This window comes from Sapajus apella, unplaced genomic scaffold (assembly GCF_009761245.1).
Source record: "Sapajus apella isolate SASKATOON/1434 unplaced genomic scaffold, GSC_monkey_1.0 scaffold11, whole genome shotgun sequence".
Lineage (NCBI taxonomy): Eukaryota > Metazoa > Chordata > Mammalia > Primates > Cebidae > Sapajus > Sapajus apella.
Window position 1 is genome coordinate 9,734,134 of NW_022436951.1, and position 8,769 is coordinate 9,742,902.

Here is an 8,769-nt window from a genome sequence, read left to right on the forward strand (position 1 = left end):
AGTGCTCCAAGCCCCTGGGGCATCTGTCATTTGGCCTCTTACCCCTCACACTACTCTGGATACCCACTAACTGACCCAATCTCCCACTTTTTCCACTGTGCCCTCTTTCATGAGAGTCTGCACAGGGAAATTGCCTGATATTTTCAACTTCTTCTCTGAATGTTCCCTTTACTTTCCTGCTTCTGCAGAAACTTACTCCCCTGAGGACACGGATCCTGCAGTCTTCATTGAGGCTGATGTTTTTTCTTCATTTGCCATGTACCTTGAACACCAGAGCCATGGCAGAAGTTCTCCTTTTACCAACTTGTGCCCATCATCAGTGTTCCTCCCTTCCCCTTGAAAAACTACACCAGAGAAATCCTGCAGACACCATCTTAGCAAAACTATCTATCAAAGTTGTCACCAGTAATAGGACAAATAAACATCACATACCCCCTGATAAGCTGCACTGAGAAGCCTACATTAGGGCCAGGTGTGGTGGCTCACACCTGTGATCCCAGCACTTGAGGCTAAGGCAGGCAGATCACAAGGTTAGGAGTTCAAGACCAGCCTGGCCAATGTGGTGAAACCCTGTCTCTACTAAAAATACAAAAAAGAAAAAATAGCCAGGCATGGTGGCGGGCACCTGTAATCTCAGCTATTTAAGAGGCTGAGGCAGGAGAATTGCTCAAACCTGGGAGGTGGAGGTTGCAGTGAGCCGAGATCATGCCACTGCACTCCAGCTGGGCAACAGAGGGAGACTCTGTCTCAAAAAAAAAAAAAAAAAAAGAAGAAGCCTACATGGCTTCTGTGGTATCTCTGCCAAAAGTGCATAAGCTAAATTTAATCATCAGCATACATCAGACAACCCAAACTGAGAGACATTCTACAAAATAAATGACAGGTATGTTTCCAAAATGTCAAGGTCAAGAAAGATTAAGTACTTCAATTTAAGAGGAAACAGAGACATGACCAAAAAAATTAAAAAATAAAAACTCAATGGGAGATTCTGGATTGGATCTGAGATCAAAAAAGAGGATTCCAGTGGGACAGTTGTAAAATCTGTGCCATTAGATAACCGTATCAATGCTAGTTTCCTGCATTTGATCATTGTACTGTGGTTATATATTAACATGGTAAGAATTTGAGTGAAGTACTTACAGAAATCCTTTGTGCTGTTTCTACACTGTTCTTTAAAGTCTGAAGTTATCTCAAAGCAAAAGGAACTTGGCCGGGCATGCTGATTCATGCCTGTAATCCCAGCATTTTGGGAGGCTGAGACAGGTGGATTGCTTGAGTCCAGGTGTTTCAGACCAATCTGGCCAACATGGCAAAACCCCATCTCTACTAATGATACAAAACATTAGCCAGGCGTAATGGTGGTGCCTGTAATCCCAGCTACTTAGGGGGCTGAGGCAGGAGAATCGCTTGAACCTGGGAGCTGGAGTTTGCAGTGAACTGAGATCACCCCATTGCACTCCAGTCTGAGTGATAGAGTAAGACTCCATCTTAAAAAAAAAAAAAAGTTAAAAATTAATATCCTGGCTGAGCACGGTGGCTCACACCTGTAATCCTAACGCTTTGGGAGGCCAAGTCTTGAGCCCAGGAGCTCAAAACCAGTCCAGGTAACATAGCAAGACCCCATCTCTACAAAAAGTAAAAAAAAAAATTAGGCATGGTGGCATACATCTGTAGTCCCATCTACTTTGGAGGCTGAGGTGGGAGAATCACTTGAGCCCAGGAGTTGAAGGCTATAGTGAGCTACAATCAAGCCACTGTACTCCAGCCTGGGTGACAGAGCGAGACCTTGTTTCAAAAAATAAAATAAAACAAAATATCTTCCACCATGCCTGCTAATATTTCCCTGTGGGCTGGTTTATTTACTACATATGTTACTAAATAAAACATTATAACATTAGATATACATTACCTCCCCCCCGGCCCCCGTGACTGCCATCAACTTAATCTAGATAAGTTTTAACAAGAAGCAAGTTCATTTATCACATTAAAAACTAAATATTGGTATATATCATGTTGTTCAAAACTATGTCTAGGTGTTTAATGTGGGTATTTCAATGGCAATTTCCACCATTTTATTCTTTGTTTAGTTTTCTTTATACTTGCAATGAACATTGTAGCCTTTACTTTTTGTTTGTTGATTACATTTATCAAAATATCATTCTTCGCTAAATCTAATAATAAAACATTAAGACTTGTATTTTGTACTTTTATATGTTTTCTAATGATTTATTTGTACTTAACAAAAGTATTGGTCTATTTCCGCTTGGAAATAACCACAATTTGAGAAGCACGGCAGTTGCCTTTGAGATTCCCTAGATGGCCACTAGGTGGTGCCCAAGGATCTTCTACCTGGTTGGTTGCGTGAGCCTTTCAATGGCGTGCTCTAGATAAGGCACTTCCCAATCTACAAACATTTCCAGTGTAAACGGGCAGAATTGTCAGGCCTTTCCTATCTATCAAGTTCACAGAGAAGGCAACTCACTCTCCTTTGTAGGGCACATCTATAAATATTGAAGTTGACTTACACGAATGAAGACATTTTCATATGTTTTGCCAATTGTTGGGAGGTTTCCCAGATGAATAGAAGCATCTCTAAACACCAAGCCGTTATAATTGTTGTTATACCAAGAAGACTATTTGAGAGCCTTTGTTCAATAATAGTGACAGGAGCCAACCATATCCAGGCCAAATTATAAAGGAAATCTACAAAGCCTTTCCAATGCCCATATCTCCCAGAATCAGGACGGTAGTGGAATGGCAGAACAGAATTCTGAAAAATATCTGGCTGATACCAATCTATAAACCAGACCTCGAGAGGCAATCCTTGCATGCAGTCCTCATAATAAAAATGAGGTCCACTGCCAGCAGACTCTTCCACATGCAACAGAGAGCCCAGTACTCCCGCTGCTCCCTGGGGAGCCACTCACGGGACACTCCTACTTAAACATATGTTGAATGCTATCAAAAAACACACAGAAATGTATCAGAGCTTTCTATTCAGAGATCTGAGAATCCAACCCTGATGAGCCCTGCCACAGCCACAACCTATGTGAAAGTTCAGCAGAGAAATTGATTCCTTCAGCCTCACTAGAACACTGTTAACAAAGACTGGTTTATCACCAACACATACATTGCTAAAGCCTTTAGCTTTCAATACATTCTTCCCCTGTAAGACTTTTGCACCACTGGGGCAGACAGCAAGAAGAATGCAGACCTGTCTATGGCCAAGAGCAGACTGCAAGAATTGCAGACATGTTGGCCAGGTATGGTGGCTCACGCCTGTAATCCCAGCACTTTGGGAGGTTGAGGCAGGCGGATCATGAGGTCAAGAGATGGAGACCATCCTGCCCAACATGGTTACTAAAAACACATAAATTAGTTGGGTGTGGTGGTGCATGCCTATGGTCCCAGCTACTCAGGAGGCTGAGGCAGGAGAATCACTTGTACCCAGGAGGTGGAGGTTGCAGTGAGCCAAGATCGTGCCACTGCATTCCACCCTGGTGACAGAGCAAGACTCCGTCTCCCAAAAAAAAAAAAAAAAAAAAAGAATGCAGACCTGTCTATGGCCAAGATCAACAGCATTCCTCGAGATGAGTTGTCAAGGTTTCCAGGCCTGCCACTTGTGACTAGAAGTCTGTTTTCCAACTTGTGTACCTGCCTTCGAGGGTTTGTTCTGGCCATTCTTCAAGTCTGTCGACCCAAGTCATCAAACAGTTGTAAATCTCCCCGTCCAGTTCTGACCTTGTTTTGCTTGGGGTTGGACGTGCTGGGAATGAATAACCACTCTATCAGGGAAGAATGCAGCGGAACAGCAGCCACTGGGAATCATCCTGTGTGGAATAGGCAGTAGCCCCAGTTATTGCCAATCATCTCATGTTCCTACTGATACTCTTGATTATCTTTGCTACTGAGACAATACAAAGAGATTATGTAGTCTTGGAATAGATTCACGTTTGGCTATTAAATCGGGGCGGCGGGGGGGGTCAAACCCTGAAGATCCCTTCTTTCTTGGATTTGTTTGCTAGTTGATGATTTTAACAGTTGTTTCTGGTCATTACCATGACCAGAGGCCTCACAGGGCAAGAAAGACCAAACACATTAAAAATAACCAAGTGAAGTTCTTTTGCACAAAATTTGAGACATTTATTTGCCTTTGACTTTAGAGAACTAGGTAACAGAGGATTTTAATCCTGATCCATAATAGTTGTCTCTGCTTATCTTACTTGTCCGTTATTAGTCAAGCTCCCAACCTGAAAAGGCATACTCAAATTACGCCAATTCAAGGAGTAAGATTTATTAAAACATATTTACAAAGGTGTGAGTGAAGGCGTAGGAAAACAAAACAGTAACCCTGAGACCAGCCTGGCCAACATGGTGAAACCCTGTCTCTACTAAAAATACAAAAATTAGCTGGACACGGTGGCAGATGCCTGTAACAGAGGAACTAAACCTCCCACAGTTCAAAGTTGTAGGGACCAAGTAGTTACTGGAACCCATAAGAAACTCACATAGAGGAATTCACCTTGAGGAGTGGTGGTAAGAAACACAGCCAACCTGAGGTGAGTCTACTCCACCAAACTCTCCTTTCACCATGAACCAAACCCAACCAAACATCCCAGCCTCCCAGGACAGAGAGTGGGGTAAGACTGGATCTAGGGGAATAGATGGAGTATCTAGGGGAACACATACAATACATACATATATGGCACCATCCGAGCCTTTTGCCTCCAGCATCATCTCTTGTCCTTCACCTGGTGGAAAGACTGAGAGCCCAACACAGGGCAGGAACAATGTTCCACCAACTGCTACTTCAATACAAGTTGTTCTCATGTTCCTTCACATGAAGCCTAAAACTTTAGCCAACATTAGTGTTACTCATATAACTTATTTCAGAGAAAAGGGAGGGAGAAACAATTAAATGACATCCAACACTGTTGTGACAGTCCTGACTTCTGTGTGGTCTCCAATGGTCGTCTTAGCTGCCTTTGCCCTCTGCCCATTCCGTGTTCCCCTTAGCCTCCCCCAGCACCTTTGCTGCGCCAGGGTTCTTTATCAGATGAGAAATACAAAACCTTCATTCTTACAGTGTCAGAGACTTTGGAGGTCTTCTATTTATGGGTTGTTGAAGTTTTTCCTTCAAGACAAGTGGTTAAGACGGCAGAGTCACCAGTAAACCCCCTGGTTTCCAAACATCACTCTCCTTGCCACCTTTGTGTAGCAACAAGCAGTCCAATTTCCCTGAGACAATCAAGATCAATGAACTCAAACAACACAATCCCCTCCTTTTTTGCCTATTAATCCAACAGCATGAGAAGTCCAAGATGACCAAAAGGCAGTCTCCACTACCAATACGCTGGAACCATCACTCCCTTCCACACTAGGTTCCCAAAACTTACACGCTTTTCAAGGAATTAGATTGAATGCTCCTTGAGCAAAAAATTTTTATTTATGGCCAGAGGCATGGTGGCTCATGCCTGTAATCCCAGCACTTTGGGAGGCCAAGGCAGGTGGATCACTTGAGGCCAGGAGTGCAGGACCAGCCTGGTCAACATGGCAAAACCCCATCTCTACTACAAATGCCAAAATTTAGCCAGGCGTGGTGGCGCACACCTGTCATCCCAGCTATTCGGGAGGCTGAGGCACGACTTGCTTGAACCCAGAAGGCAGATGGTATGGTTAGCTGAGATCACACTATTTCACTCCAGCCTGGGTGACAAAGTGAGACTCTGTCTCAAAAAACTAAATATAATAAACGGATCGTGCAATCATCACCCAAAATAACTTAGTGATCAAAATTCACACAAGCAGCTGTGAAGCAACCTGGCCCCACGTACCTTCTGGTGTGGTGCAGGAAGCACAACAACTCCTACGTAGCATTCTTGCAAAAGACATTTAACCTGAAGTGAGCCATGAGGAAACAGCCAAATCTAGAATATGGGACATTCTACAAGTGGCCTCTTAAAAACAGTCTATGTCATGGAAAACAAAATAGTAGGGAATTATTCTGGATTAAAAGAGACTAATAACCAAATGAAGTGCATGAATTTTGATCAAGACACTACATTGGGAGAAGAACATTTTTGGGAACTGGGAAACATACATGTGGATGGAATAGTTGATGAAATTATTGATGCTTTAAGTTGTGATAATATTGAGGCTAGGTCGAATGTCTTTACTCTTGGGAAATGCACATTGAGGTTCCAAGTCTGTCTCAAGGAAAAGCACCGGCCCAAATGTCTGGAGTGTACCTGAACTAGTGGCACTTTGCATGGAGCACCATTTAACTTACAAGATTGACAAACTGTCATTTTTCAGACTTGTGGATATGGCAGACAATTTCTCAAAAACAAACTGATCCTATCACTTCAAGGAAAACAACTGACAGCATGCGTTGTCAATGATGAAATTCAAGTTTTCAAGGGAAAATTATGTATTACAACTTTTAAGAAACTACCTTAAGTTTTGTGGTTGTTATCAAAAGATACCCACAATTACCTGGAAAGGTTATTAAAGTATTCCTCTGCCGGGTATGGTGGCTCACGCCTGTAATTCCAATATTTTGGGAGACTGAGGCAGGCAGATCACTTGAGCTCAGGAGTTTGAGACCAGCCTGGCCAACATGGTGAAACCCTGTCTCTACTAAAAATATAAAAACTAGCCAGACATGGTGGCAGACACCTGTAATCCCAGCTACTTTGTAGGCTGAGGCAAGAGAACCGCTTGAACCTGGGAGGCAGAGGTTGCAGTGAGCCCAGATGGTGCCACTGCACTCCAGCCTGGGCAACAAGAGCAAAACTCCCTCTAGAAATAAAAATAAAGTATTCCCACCTTTTCCAACTACACATCTCTGTGAGGCCACATTATCTTCACATACCTCAACCCAAACAAAAGACTAACTGCAGAAGCAAACAGGAGAACCCAGCCACTTGTTAGATTGGTAACATGTAAAATAATGTCACTCATAATTTTTTTTTTGTAAAATACTATTTTCAATTAAAAAATGTCTTTCCATTCCTAGAAAATACATACTGAAGTACTTAAAATGAAGTATGTCTAGTTTACTTTGAAATATTCATCCAAAAGAATTGTACAGATGTATACACGTGTAAACATGTATGTATACACATGTGTAAACATGTATGTATAAGTGGCATCATAGATATTTGGTCTTTGTCCCTGGCACAGAGCTCCTGAAACCCAATTTCTTGAGTTAGAAGTGGTAGGAGCATCTTTTGTTCAAATGAGGAACTCTTGGCAGGGCCCCCAGATAGCTTCAGGATGGGGAATGGTTGCTGTAAAGACAAAACTGATTAGAAGCTTAGAATTTTCAGTTCCACCTCCCAACCTCTGGGAATGGGTGAGGAAGTGAGGACTGCATGAATCACCAACGGCTAAAGATGTATTTAATCAATCAAAGGCAATGGGATCTCTATAAAAACACCCTAAAGGATGGGGCTCAGAGACTTAAGTTGGTGACATATTAAGGTGCTGGGAGAGTGGTGCTCCCAGAGAAGACACGGAGCTCCATATCCCTTCCTCATGCCTTCCCTGTGCATTTCTCCCATTTGGCTGTTCCTGAGTTATATCCTTTATAATAAACCTGTAATCATGAACAAAGTACTTTCCTGAGTTCTGTGAATGGTTCCAGTCAATTATCAAACATGAAAAAGGGATAGCTGAAACCCTCTGAATTTACAGGTCAGAAGTACCAGTGACGACCATAGACTTACAGCTGGCATCTGAAGTGGGGGCAGTCTTGGACTAAGCCCTTAACTTGCGGGATCTGACATAACTCCAGGTAGATGGTATCAGATTGAATTGTAGGACACCCAAATGGAGTAAGTGTTGGAAAAAACACACGCACTTGGTGTGTTTTTTCCAACACCACTTCCCGCCACTACAGGGTCTCAGAAGCAAAAACAGCTCAGCCTATGTGTATGTAACTTTCTACCATTTTCTTCCAAAGAGTTCACCAAAAAAAGGAGACAGAATGTTGCAAAATAGTAGGTGAAGTATATGTGTGTTCCTTGTACTATTCATTCAACTTTTCTGTGGCTCTGAAATTTTTCAAAATAAAATACATTGGGGGCCAGGCACAGTGGCTCACGCCTGTAATCCCAGCACTTTGGGAGGCCGAAGCAGGCAGACAGCTTGAGGCCAGGAGTTTGAGACCAGCCTGGCCAACATGGCGAGACCCTGTCTCTACTAAAAATGCAAAAAATTAGCTAGGCATGGTGGCAGGTGCCCGTAATCCCAGCTACTAGGGAGGCTGTGGCAGGAGAATCAGTTGAACTTGGGAGACGGAGTTTGCAGTGAGCCAAGGTCGCACCACTGCACTCCAGCCTGGGTGACAGAGCAAGAATCTCTCAAAAAAATAAAGATAAAATACAGGGGGTGGAATCATGTCCAAGGTCAATGAAATCAGAAGCAAACATTCTTTGAGTTAGAGGGGCCATTTCCATCTGTGCCCCTGTGTCCTAGGAGCCATTCCCCAGGCTCCTCCAATAGATTAAAGAGGTCTTAAACTTACTTCCTTCATTTGTAGGCTCCCCATCCAGAGCAGGCCCTGTGACTCCAACAAGGAATTGAGATCTCATGTGCCTTAAAGACAATAAATGAGAATGGCTCATGGCTAGGCATGACTGGTCCCAGATGCCAAAACCCAAGGTTTGACTAGGCCATGGTCTGAATTTGGGGAGTTTGGCTGTGGAAAAGAGGGGCATAAGAACTAAATGATCAGATTCGTGTTAAAATAAAGTAATTCTTTTT